At 21.2% G+C, this 8,816-nt stretch overlaps 1 pseudogene; it reads left to right on the top strand.

Moving 5' to 3' along the window:
* The first annotated feature begins 7,020 nt into the window (after positions 1-7,020).
* LOC137247632 (NADH-ubiquinone oxidoreductase chain 5-like) lies at positions 7,021-8,695 on the top strand (annotated as a pseudogene).
* The last annotated feature ends 121 nt before the right edge of the window (positions 8,696-8,816 follow it).

Here is an 8,816-nt window from a genome sequence, read left to right as displayed (position 1 = left end):
AATTTTATTTAGTATTGGTTAAATTTGTGCCAGCATCCGCGGTTATACAAATAATACAAATAAAAATTTTTCGATGAAAGTTATAAATTAAAAATATATAAATTTATTAAGTGAAATTTTAAATTTATAATAGTTTTTAAATTGATTTTATTTAGTTTTAAAAATTTTATTATTAAACTAGGATTAGATACCCTATTATAAAAAATGTAATTATTTTTCATTAAGGTAGTATTAGTTATGTTCTTGAAACTTAAAAAATTTGGCGGTATTTTAGTCTATTCAGAGGAACCTGTTCTATAATTGATAGTCCACGATGTACCTCACTTAAATTAGTTTTAAGTTTATATACCGTCGTTATTAGAATATTTTATTAGAATAATAATTTTCAATAATTTGTATTTAAATTTATATCAGATCAAGGTGTAGCTTATATTTAAGTAGAAATGGGTTACAATAAAATTATTTAAATGAATTTAAATTTTAAATGTTTAATGAAATTGGATTTGGTAGTAAAATTTTAAAGATAAAAAATTTTACTTTAGCTCTAAAATATGCACATATCGCCCGTCGATCTTATTCTAAATAAGATAAGTCGTAACATAGTAGATGTATCGGAAGGTGTATCTAGAATAACAATTTAAAGCTTATAAAGTAAAGTATTTCATTTACATTGAAGAGATTTTTGTGCAAATCCATATAAATTGAATTTAATATTTATTTATTTTATGATTTATTTATTAATATTATTATTATTTGTTTAATTTATATTAAAAGTAATTATAAAAATTAGAGTTTTAGTAATTTTTAATGAAAAAATAAATTTAATTATAGTTTATTTGTATTGTGAAAGATTATTGAAATAATTTGAAAAATTTTTATTTTATAAGAAAAATTTATTTTTTGTACCTTGTGTATCAGGGTTTATTAAATAATTAATAGTAAAACAACAAAAATTGTTAATAGTAAAAATATTGATCTCGATTTTATAAGAGTTAATAATTTATTAAATTTAATGCATTAAAATTATTTTGAATAAGTTATTAGAAACGAAATGTTATTCGTTTATAAATATATCTAGTTTTTTTAGAAATAAATATTTTGTTAATAAATAAATTTATTAATTATAATATTTTAAGGGATAAGCTTTAAAATGAATTATTATAAATGAAATAAATTAGTTAAAAAATATATGCTTAGAATTAGCAATTATTATTAATTTTGTTAAAAATTATTTTATTTAAATATTATTTATTTATGTTTTAATTTTTTATAAACAATTTTTTTGTAATTTTATTTCAAAAGAAATAATGATTAAATTAGTATATATATATATATATATATATATATATATATATATAAGTAATTTTTAATGAAAAGTTTATATAAAGAACTCGGCAAATATATTACTCGCCTGTTTAACAAAAACATGTCTTTTTGAGTTAATTTTAAAGTCTGACCTGCCCAATGAAAATTTTTAATGGCCGCAGTAATTTAACTGTGCAAAGGTAGCATAATCATTAGTCTTTTAATTGAAGGCTTGTATGAATGGTTGGATGAAGTATAATCTGTTTCATATAAATTTATTATAGAATTTTATATTTTAGTAAAAAAGCTAAAATTTTGTTAAAAGACGAGAAGACCCTATAAATCTTTATAGTTTTATAAATTTTTATTTTTTAGATTGATTTTATTTTAATTTTTAAAATTATTTTATTGGGGTGATATTAAAATTTAATTAACTTTTAATTAATTTTTATCATTAATTTATAATTTATTGATCTATTATTAATGATTAAAAGAATAAGTTACTTTAGGGATAACAGCGTAATTTTTTTGGAGAGTTCTTATTGATAAAAAAGTTTGCGACCTCGATGTTGGATTAAGATATAATTTTAGGTGTAGTTGCTTAAATGGTAAGTCTGTTCGACTTTTAAATTCTTACATGATCTGAGTTCAAACCGGTGTAAGCCAGGTTGGTTTCTATCTTTAATATATTATAATATCTTAGTACGAAAGGACCAGTTATTAAAATAATTATATTTTATTTATGTGAATTTTATTAATATAATTTAATTAACTATTTTGGCAGATTAGTGAATTAAATTTAGAATTTATAAATGTAATTTTTAATTACAAATAGTACTGTTTATTTTTGAATTATTTTTAACTTTAATTGGTTCATTAATTTTAATTGTTTGTGTTTTAGTGAGAGTTGCTTTTTTGACTCTTTTGTAGCGTAAAGTATTAGGATATATTCAAATTCGGAAAGGTCCAAATAAGGTTGGTTTATTAGGAATTACTCAACCTTTTTGTGATGCACTTAAATTATTTACTAAAGAACAAACTTATCCTTTATTATCGAATTATATTTCTTATTATTTTTCTCCAATTTTTTCTTTATTTCTTTCTTTAGTTGTTTGATTTTGTATACCTTTGTTTGTGAAATTATTTTCTTTTAATTTAGGGTTGTTATTTTTTTAAGTTGTGCTAGATTAGGTGTTTATAGAATTATAATTGCTGGTTGATCATCAAATTCTAATTACGCTTTATTAGGAGGATTACGGGCGATTGCTCAAACAATTTCTTATGAAGTTAGAATAGTTTTAATTTTATTGTCTTTTGTTTTTTTAATTGGAAGATATAATATTTTTCAATTTTTTTATTATCAAAAATATATTTGATTTTTAGTAATTTTTTTGCCTCTTACATTTGTTTGATTTTGTATTTGTTTAGCTGAAACTAATCGAACACCTTTTGATTTTGCTGAAGGTGAATCTGAATTAGTTTCTGGATTTAATGTTGAATATAGAAGAGGTGGATTTGCGTTAATTTTTATAGCTGAATATTCTAGAATTTTATTTATGAGAATATTATTTAGAGTTATTTTTTTAGGTTGTGATTTATTTAATTTTGTGTTCTATTTAAAATTAATATTTATCTCTTTTGTATTTATTTGAGTTCGTGGTACTTTGCCTCGGTTTCGTTATGATAAATTAATATATTTAGCTTGAAAGTGTTTTTTACCAATTTCTTAGAATTGTTTATTATTTTTTATTGGGTTTAAGTTGTTGTTGTTAAATTTTATTTAATTAATTTTGTTAAGTAAAGTTAATAGAAAGTATTTTTCTATATTATGTTTTCAAAACATATGCTTATTCAAGCTCATTAACTATTTAATTAAATTATCTCATCATTTATTAATTATAGGATTTGTAATATAGTATAAAAAGTAAATAATTGTTAAAATTTGACCTACAATAATATAAGGAGTTTCTACTGGTCGTGCCCCAATTCATGTTAATAAAATTACTGTAATAATTATAATTCAAAATAAAATTTTATTTATAGGATAAAATTGAATTCCTCGGAAATTTCTTAAGTTATAAAATGGGAGAATTGCTAAAATTGCAATTGATATAATTAGTGTTATAACTCCTCCTAATTTATTAGGGATTGATCGTAAAATTGCATAAGCAAATAAAAAATATCATTCTGGTTGAATATGAATAGGAGTCACTAATGGATTTGCTGGAATAAAATTATCTGGATCTCCTAGTAAATATGGGTGTATTAATGTTAATAATATTAATGTTGAAATTATAATAATGAATCCAACAATATCTTTGTAAGAAAAATAAGGATGAAATGGAATTTTATCAATATTTGAATTTAATCCAATAGGATTATTTGATCCTGTTTGATGTAAGAATAATAAATGAATTATTGTTATAGCTAGTACAATAAAAGGTAAAATAAAATGGAAATTAAAGAATCGAGTTAATGTAGCATTATCAATTGCAAATCCTCCTCATACTCATTGGACTAAATTTATTCCTAAATAAGGAATTGCTGATAGTAAATTTGTAAAAAACTGTTGCACCTCAAAAAGATATTTGACCTCAAGTTAATACATATCCTATAAAAGCTGTTGCTATTATTAAAAATAAAATTAAAATTCCAATTAATCATGTAGGTGTAAATAAATAAGATATATAATAAATCCCTCGTCCAATATGTAAATAAATACAAATAAAAAAAAAAGATGCACCATTAATGTGTAATGTTCGTAATAATCAACCGTAGTATACATCTCGACAAAGATGATTTACTTTATCAAAAGCTAAATTAATATTTGCGGTGTAATGTATGGCTAGAAATAAGCCTGTTATAATTTGAATAATTAAACATAATCCTAATAATGAGCCAAAATTTCATCAAGTTGAGATATTAATAGGTGTTGGTAAATCAATTAAAGCATTATTAGTAATTTTAATTAAAGGATGTTGATTTCGAAAAGGTTTATTCATTAGTTTATAATTCGTAGCGGCCCATAAAATATATTAGTAATTTTTACTACGGAAATTAATGTAATTAATAAATAGTTTATTAATATAATAGTTATTATATTTGTTGGGTAATTATATAATTTATTAAGTACAATAGAATTTTCTTGTATATATGATTTTATATCATATATTGTTTTTATTTCATTATTTTCTATGTAATTTAATATAAAGGGTTTATCTAAGAAAATTGAAATTATTATTATAATAATGAATATTATAATACATGAAATTGTTATTTTAATTGATAATGAAAATATTTCATTTGATGCTAGTGAAGTGATATAAATAAATAATACTAATATTCCTCCTAAAAAAATTAGGAATAAAATATAAGAAAATCAGAATGTTTTATATAGTATCCCTGTTAATATACAAATTTGTAATGTTTGTATAAGTAATATTAGTCCTATAGCTAATGGATGATTTATTTGAATAAAAATTAATCTAGAAATTAATGTAGTAATAAAAAAAAATAATTGAATTATACAAGGAATAGTTTATGAAAAATATTAATTTTGGGGATTAATGATAAAGAAGTTTCCTTTTTCTTGAAGTTTTAAAAAAGGATTTTTATTTTTGATTTACAAGACCAATGTTTTTGTTAAACTATTAAAACTAATGTTAATCATTTTATATTGAATGTTGCCTTTTTTTAATTTTTAATTGGAGTTTTGGTATTTGTTTCTAATCGTAAACATTTGTTATCAATATTATTGAGATTAGAATATATTGTTTTGAGTTTATTTTTTATAATATTTATATATTTAAATTTGATAGATTATAGATTATTTTTTAGAATTTTGTTTTTAATTTTTAAAGTTTGTGAAGGAGTATTAGGTCTTTCAATTTTAGTTTCGTTAATTCGAACTTATGGTAATGATTATTTTCAATATTTTAATTTATTATAATGTTGAAATTTATTTTTATATTAATTTTTATATTTCCTATTTGTTTCATAAAAAATTTTTTTTGAATGGTTCAATTTTTATTATTTTTGATAATATTTATAATAATTATATTTAATTTTAGTTTTAATTATTTTATAAATATTTCTTATTTTTTAGGAATAGATGTTCTTTCAAATGGATTAATTTTATTAAGAGTTTGAATTTGCACTCTTATATTAAATGCAAGTTATATAATTAATAAATTGGATAAATATAAAAATTTATTTTTATTAAATATTTTAATTTTATTAATATTTTTAATTTTAACTTTTAGTTCAATAAATTTATTTATATTTTATTTATTTTTTGAAAGTAGATTAATCCCTACATTATTTTTAATTTTAGGTTGAGGTTATCAACCTGAACGTTTACAAGCTGGAATTTATTTATTATTTTATACTTTATTTGTTTCTTTGCCTATATTAATTAGTATTTTTTATTTAAAATAAAAAAAAAAATAAATATAAGGCGCGATAACCTCCGAAGAGATCTAAGGCCGAGCTTCTCTTCCAATTTGCGTCGTGCTCCTCTTGATTTCCCCTACAAATTGGCCTGACGGGACCTACATGATTTTATGCCGACTCCGAACGGCATCTGCATGGCAGATGAATTTTCACTGAGAGCTTTTCATGGCAGAAATACACCCGGAGCGCTTGCCAAACACTGCCGAGGGGCGACCCCGCTTAGAAAAATTTTCTTCTAATTGAAAAACTTTATTTCTAAAATTTTTGATGTTGCTTTGTCCGGGGTTTGAACCCAGGACATCCGGTGTGGTAGGCGGAGGACGCTACCATCACACCACCATTTTTATAAATTAAAATTTTTATTTTTTGTATAAATATTTATTTAATTATGATTTGTTGTATTTATCATTAATTATATCTTTTTTAGTAAAAATACCTATATTTTTAGTGCATTTATGATTACCTAAAGCTCATGTGGATGCTTCTGTTTCAGGTTCAATAATTTTAGCAGGAATTATATTAAAATTAGGGGGTTATGGTTTATTGCGATTTTTTTCATTTTTACAGTTTAGTGGATTTAAATATAATTATATTTTTATTAGAATTAGATTAGTTGGAGGATTTTTAATTAGTTTAGTTTGTTTACGTCAAACTGATTTGAAATCTTTAATTGCTTATTATTCTGTTTCTCATATAAGAATTGTTTTAAGAGGTATTTTAACATTAAATTATTGAGGATTATCTGGTGCTTATGTATTAATAATTGCTCATGGTCTTTGTTCATCTGGTTTATTTTTTTTAGCAAATATTACTTATGAACGATTGGGGAGTCGTAGATTATTAATTAATAAAGGTTTATTGAATTTTATACCTTCAATGACCTTATGATGATTTTTATTGTGTATTTGTAATATATTTGCTCCTCCATCATTAAATTTATTAGGAGAGATTTCTTTATTAAATAGAATTATTAGATGATCTTGGTTAAGTATAATTATATTATCATTAATATCTTTTTTTGGGGCTTGTTATACTTTATACTTATATGCTTATACTCAGCATGGAAAAAATTTTTCTGGATTATACTCTTTTAGAATGGGGAAAATTCGAGAGTATCTTCTTTTATTTTTACATTGATTTCCATTAAATATATTAATTTTAAAAAGAGATATTTCTATAATTTGATTTTAAAATTTAAATAGTTTAATTAAAATATTGATTTGTGATGTCAATGATATGATTTAATCATTTTAAATTGTGAAAAAATTAGCTATTTGTAATATTGGATTTTTAACATTAATTAATTTTAGATTTTTATTTTTTTTTATAAGTTTAAATTTTTTATTAAAGAATTTAATTTATTTTTGGAGTGAGAAATTATTAGATTAAATTCTTCTAGAATTATTATAACTTTTTTATTTGATTGAATAAGATTATTATTTATATCTTTTGTATTAATGATTTCTTGTTTTGTTATTTATTATAGAAAAGAATATATAATAAGTGAATTAAATATTAATCGTTTTATTATATTAGTTTTTTTTGTTATATCAATGATATTATTAATCATTTATCCTAATTTAATTAGAATTTTATTAGGTTGGGATGGGATTAGTGTCTTATTGTTTAGTAATTTATTTTCAAAATTTGAAATCTTACAATGCTGGGATATTAACGGTATTATCAAATCGTGTTGGTGATGTTGCTTTTTTATTAGCTATTTCTTGAATGTTAAATTATGGTAGTTGAAGATTTATTTTTTATTTAGAATTTATAAAAAAGGATTTTGAGTTGAATGTTGTAATATTATTAATTATATTAGCAGCTATAACTAAAAGAGCTCAAATTCCTTTTTCTTCTTGATTGCCGGCAGCGATAGCTGCACCTACTCCAGTTTCTGCTTTAGTTCATTCTTCAACTCTTGTAACTGCTGGAGTATATTTATTAATTCGGTTTAATATTTTATTATTAGATTCTTTGTTAAGTTGTATTTTATTATTATTATCTGGGTTAACTATATTTATAGCTGGATTAGGTGCTAATTTTGAATTTGACTTAAAAAAATTATTGCATTGTCTACTTTAAGTCAGTTGGGTTTAATAATATGTATTTTATCAATAGGTTTTATAAAGTTAGCTTTTTTTCATCTATTAACTCACGCTCTGTTTAAAGCATTATTATTTATGTGTGCAGGAGCTATTATTCATAATATGAATAACTCTCAAGATATTCGTTTAATAGGGGGGTTGAGAAGTTTTATATCTTTTACTTCAACTTGTTTTAATGTTGCAAATTTAGCTTTATGTGGAATACCTTTTTTAGCTGGGTTTTATTCTAAGGATATAATTTTAGAAATAGTTTCTATAAATTATATTAATTTTTTTTGTATTTTTTTTCAACTGGTTTAACTGTATGTTATTCATTTCGTTTAATTTATTATTCAATAATTGGTGAATTAAATTGTGGATCTTTAAATATATTAAATGATGAGGGATGAATTATACTTCGAGGTATAATAGGATTAGTAATTATAAGAATTTTAGGAGGTAGAATATTGAGATGATTATTATTTATTACTCCCTATATAATTTGTTTACCTTTTTATATGAAATATATAACATTATTTATTTGTATTTTAGGGGGAGTATTGGGATATATAATTTCTAATGTATCTTTATTTTATTTTAATAAATCTTTAAATAATTATTTAATAATTAGTTATTTTGGGTCAATATGATTTATACCTTATATTTCTACTTATGGATTAATTAATTATTCTTTAATATTAGGAAATACAATTTATAAATCTTTTGATCAAGGTTGATCTGAATTTTTAGGTAGTCAAAATTTATACAATAATTTAATTAAATATTCTCAATTACTTTTTGTTTTTCATAATAATAATTTAAAAATTTATTTAATATTATTTATTTTATGAATTATTATATTAATAATTGTATTATTATTGTTTTATTCAAATAGCTTAAATTTAGAGTATAACATTGAAGTTATTAGGGTAATTAAAAAATTTTTGAATATATAAATAATACATGAATATA

This window comes from Eurosta solidaginis, chromosome 4 (assembly GCF_040869045.1).
Source record: "Eurosta solidaginis isolate ZX-2024a chromosome 4, ASM4086904v1, whole genome shotgun sequence".
NCBI lineage: Eukaryota > Metazoa > Arthropoda > Insecta > Diptera > Tephritidae > Eurosta > Eurosta solidaginis.
This window is presented reverse-complemented; position numbering and strand designations above follow the sequence as displayed.